Here is a 6,000-nt window from a genome sequence, read left to right as displayed (position 1 = left end):
ACACATAAAAACCAATTCATTCTTTTTTTTATTAAAATAAAGTAAATAATAAAAATATTTTAGAGATATATTAACTCTTATATATATAAAAAAAAACAAACAAAGACGTCCTCTAAAGTTAAAACTCGTTTTAGAAACTTTAAAAGCAAACTTTGCAGCAAGACCACGATATCTATCACCAACCCAAGTGGACTGTGCAGCATAAAAACCAATACGTAATTAATAGACTATTTAATTTAATAAAGAATACTATTTTCAATTAATAAATTCTTGTACTAATTAATTATAATTTAATAAACTTGTTGCGCTAATTTTTAATTTATTGAATAAGTGCTTTTTTTTATCAGCAATTATTTGAATTGAGTGCTAATTTTACATATCCACATAGTTAATAGATGTTGGCTTTAGAGATGTTTTTTTAATCTGAATTCATTTATACGGTTTTATCATGTAATTAAAGATAATTCGAGGTTTTGTCAAAATTGTGTTTTGATGGCTTAATAAACATGAACAGCTGAAAATAATTTTACGCAAATATATGGATGCAACATGCTAAAATAGTTTTTTTTTTTAATTTTTAAATAAAAAAAAACAAATATTTAGAGACTTCACAATTAAAAAAGAAATTATATAATTGATAAGAAGTGTTTCGGAAAAAAGTAAGTACCTCAGCCCTGCTCCATTCCTTTTTCTTTTTCTTTCCTTTCTCTTTATTTTTTTTTCTTTCATTTTCTCATTCACGTCTTCTTGGGACTTTGGCTCTCATGAACTTCCCTCTTTGTTTATTTTATTGGTTCTGCATTGAGTTTTACATTATCAAATTGAAATATATTAGTGTTCCAAACAACTTAGACTTTATATGTATTATATGGTATAATCTATCCACATGATAATATTCTCACATTTACAGAATCATGATTCATTCGACTTAATCCTAAATTTGATAAATTTATTCAATGCAAGAGATTTTACTTAATGAATTTCAACCAAAAAATAATTAAGAAAATTTTATATTCAATTTTTTATTAAATATTCTTAAAATGTACTATCATCATAAAAAATCATTAAATAATAAATAATTTTAAAGATAAAAAATAATTATTTATTATATATTAACTAAGTTAAATATTATTTTATAAATTAAAAAATATTGATATTTAAAATAATTTTTATTATTAGTAAAAAATTATAAAGTTGTTTCTAAATTGAAATTTAATATTAAATATCGATTTGAAATTTATTTTACAAATTTATATTAATAATAAAAATTATTTTAGATATCAATAATTTTTTAGTTTATATAACAATATCTAATTTAATTAATTATCAAATTTAATTAATATGATAATTAATTGTTATTTAATATTTTTTTAGTGAATTGTCTAATTAGTATATATGTTTGAATTTCTTTATATGACCAGAAATTACTATAACGATTTATGTATGTGTGTAATATGTTTAACACAATATCTTTTCTGGTTATTGGATTATACTATATGATATTAATAAACTTTATTGTATGCTTGTAATTGAGATGAGTTTGAGGTTTTACTCATTTGATTAAAACTAAACCATATTATTGAATTAAATATTATCTAAAATACTATTTGATACATACACATATTTGAATTTCAAGTGCGTGCCACGTAAAATATTTGATTTAATATCTCGAGTGGGTTTGTATGGCTGGGAAACTGTGTAAATTGTTCCCAGTCGTCAGATCCAATACATTTTTAATATTTTTTAAGGCATGTCTTATAAAAGGTCATTACTATAACAATTGTTCATTAATAAATAGTGTTGATTGTTGAGATAATGGGATGAATGTTCTGGGAAAGAGGATTTGTATGGTGTTTCTAACATTGAATTGAAGGGTATTTAAATACTTTTAAGCGTTATTTGGAGAATTGTGAGAGGTTATTGTCACTTTCAACTAAATATATATATAAAAGGAGAATGAAATGGCATTTTGTATGTTTTATGTTACTTGGTTAAACCACAATATATCTCAACTATGTAAAGCAGCACAAAAAAGGATGAGAGTTAGGTTAGTGGGGGTCTCAGGATTCCATTATTTTGTTTCTCAATAAACTAAAGAGAAACAGAACTTTTTAAACTTTTTTTTGTATCTTTAATCTTTGCTAACTTGCTTTCAATTGGAGTGATTGTGATATATAAGCATGTTAATGCATAGCAGTAATGCCAACAAGAATTACTCTTCTAACTTTTTTTTTAGGAAACTGACTAGGAAAACTTATATAATTCCTAGTCATGTATTTAAAAAATTCTTAATATCTAATTAGATGTAAAATTTCTGATACATTTATCTCATACTGAGACTATCAATTTGTGCGTGAAACTATATATTATGGATGGTTTGATAACGGTTCGATAGTTGATGATCTAATAAGCCTAGCAAACAATTGCTAGTTAAGATAGATTCGAAATGATTTCTTTAATACTATATTAAGAAGTAAACTTTAAGTCTATCTCAATTTCATAGAATCGATTTATAAAATTAGGTTTATATATATATTATGAAATAACTTAATTTTTAGTCGACGTGGAATTAAAAAAAATTTGAGGATAGTTAAAAGGGTTTTTACAAATGCATTAAATATGGATAGGTTTCCTTTATTAGTAGTTATCATGCATGGTCCTGTGGAGTTCCTCTTTGGATCAGCATCCACTAAAGGAAGGTAATTTAAATGGACTGAATTTTCCATGAGCCACCAAAGCAAACTTGGCCTCTTCCATTACAAGCTCAATCACTTCCTAATCACTTGCCACCCATACACCTAAACCATAACCTTATGGTGGAAATCAATGACAAGGCCACTATTTTTCTCCACCTCCAATTTTCTTAATCTATTTTTCCTTTTTTTATAAATCCTCCAAAATTAATTGCCATGACCTCAACCTACTCCAATCACCATGCATGTTACGTTTCAACTTTCAAGAGCCGTGAAAGATTGGTAAAACCCAACAAAAATAGAAAAAGGGCAGAAAGGAGATTCGCATTTTTGGGTAATCAAGTTCAGATTATATTCATTAATTTATCTTACTTACTTTGCTTCACTCATTCGTAAACAATAATAATATATTGACCATCTGCTCTAAATGATATGTTGATATCTTATTCTAATATAGAATTCTCAAATTTTCCTTTTTTCATGAAAAAAGTGAAATTTAAGTAGAAGAATGAGGTTGTAAACTGGTTTACTTCTCTTTCTTTCAACAAATTTTCTATTTTATTGAATATATATATATATATATATATATATATATTTTAATCGGTAAAAATTCGGTTTGTGTTGGAGATCCTACATCGACTAGAGATTAAAGCCTTACTTAGTATATAAGTGGGTGCAAACATCAACTTTATGAGCCGATTTTATGGAATTGAGTTGGGCTTAAAGTTCACTTCGTAATATGAGTTGACAGTCTCGGCGTGAGGGGGTGTGTTGGAGATCCCACATCAACTAGAGATCAACCTCCTCATAAACCGTTTTATGGGATTGAGTTAGACTTAAAATCCATTTCGTAATAGTTTTTACATAATTAATTATTAACCAATTCTAATCTACTTCATCCATGAGTCACTCTGCAGAGAAAATGATAAGTCTATAAAAGATGGCATCATCTACATAGAATGGTCCTTCCTCTCTTCCTGAAATTCCTTGTCTTTTCATAGGAAAAAAAAAAGTCATCTCTCTTACCATTCACCATTGAAAAGAAGCTTTTTCCTTTGTTGTGCGTCTTCTTTTCAAAAGATTTTATTAAATGAGTTTTGACCTAAATTATGGTTTCACGTTTTCTTTCCTTTCTAGCTCAACACATTCCAAATTCGTTTCTTCCATTTTTAACTTTTGAATAGGCCTAGGCTAGGGCATCATCTACCTACGTTCTGTGTTGCTTTTCATAACTTTTATGTGCTTCAAATCTCCAATACGTAAACTAAAACAAAAGAACCATTCCACATAACACACATGTGCAATTTATCTGTCTACTGATAAGACATGTGATTGATAAGACCTCATTTTTCGCAGTGGTTCGGTTATAAATCTTTCGTCTCTCTTTTTTTCTTACTCCTTCCATTTTTCTATTTTTAGTTTTCTTCCTTTTTCTTCTTCATTCATTTCTCGTAACTTTAAAACTGCAAAAGTATACAAATCCCATTTCTGAATTGGGTAACCAGGAAACCTTATGGATTAAACAATCTTATACAATTTGTATAAATCTTATACACCTAAAAAAGTGGTTCACATTTTTATTGTCGATAAAAAAAAATTAAACAATCTAAAGATTTTTCATATGAAGTAATATGAAAGAATAGAAAAAATCTGATTAGTTATCGCAGTGATTTGATAGATTGGGAGGGAGGGGTACAACGAAAAAGAGAGAAAACGGTAGAACGGAGGTGAGAGTGCTTCTTCCTGTATCACCATCACTTCTTCATCCCTCTATAAATTTTAAAATTCCCAATAAAAAGATAAAACTAAAAGTAATGTTTTAGATTACGGATTAAGTAATCTGAAAGTCAAAATTTATCACTTTCAGATTACATAATCTATTTAACAACTCATTATACCAGATTATATAATCCAAAACTTGTTTAAGAAAATAAACCTATCGAATTATGAAATTCGGAAGTAAAAAATTATCATTTTTAAATTATGTAATGCGATAGGTTTTCTAAATTATGTTTTCCGGTATTATGAGTTGTTAAATAGGTTTCAGATTATGGAATTTGGAAGTGGTATTTTTTATTTTCATATTACGTAATTCGATAAATTTATTTTTTTACATAAGTTGTTAAATAGGTTTTAGATTATGTAATTTAGAAGTTGTAATTTTTTATTTGTAAAACATTGTTTATATTTTTTCTCTTTTTATTGAAGAATAATTTTGAAAATTTTAAGATTGAAGTGATGAGATGCAGAAAGAAGCAGTTTAGAGGTGGTAAGAATTAGGTTAGGAGAAGGTATTTTGATCTTAATATTGTTAATGTGGAGTGGAGAGAGTAATTATAGGGGTGCAGGAAGCAAGGGTCCTTTTGTTTTAATCTGTTATTTCTATTGGGTGTCAGGCCCTTCTTGTTAAAAAAATTTGAACCTCATTAAATATCAGGACAGACTTTATATTATATTAATATAGAAAAATACATTTGTTACAATGAATTTCTTTTTTTTCAAAATACAATTGATTATAACAAGACCCTGTTTAAAACATGGTTGTTACTAATAAGTTATGCTACTTATTTATTTTTTTAAATTACATATTTAATACTTTTGTATAGTGTTTGATAAGTTATTATAATAGTTTACAAGTTAACTTCAAGAACTCACAACTTATTTGACCAAAATAAAACTAGTAAAAAAACTTGTTTGATATAATACCTTTTAATTTATTTTTACTACTTCAACTGGCTTTTAATTTCTAATTAGTTACATTTTTTCTTATATTAATTAAAAAAGGCTACATATAAAATTTTATATTAATTAATTATTCATCTCTAATTTAAATACTTAATCTATAAACCAAAATGGTAAAAATTAGAGATTAAAAAATTATCAACTATACAACTAACTCCCGAAAATATAAAGTTTATTTAATTAAATTATAATTTTTGTGGAAAACAAATATGCGACGAAAAAAAGTTACACTTGTCTGTAATTTCAAAGCTGCTGAATCGCTGAAATTGAAAAAAAAAATAATAATCTCATCGGTATGATTTTTTTTGGAAAGAATCCTTGTCACTTTTTATGATATAAAATTTAAGAATGTAAGTCCTGTTTTAAAAAAAAATAGTAATATATATATAACTAAGATAAATGTAAAAAAAAATATTATAAAGTAATAAATATTTATAAGAACTAAAACTATAAGTAACCATATTTATAAAATTTAAAATATATTCAAACCTTTAAATTTTGATATATATGATCATGAAAAAAATGTTATATGATTCAAGGGACAAATTGATAAAATTTGAAAGTA

The sequence above is a fragment of the Phaseolus vulgaris genome, chromosome 6 (assembly GCF_000499845.2).
Source record: "Phaseolus vulgaris cultivar G19833 chromosome 6, P. vulgaris v2.0, whole genome shotgun sequence".
Lineage (NCBI taxonomy): Eukaryota > Viridiplantae > Streptophyta > Magnoliopsida > Fabales > Fabaceae > Phaseolus > Phaseolus vulgaris.
This window is presented reverse-complemented; position numbering follows the sequence as displayed.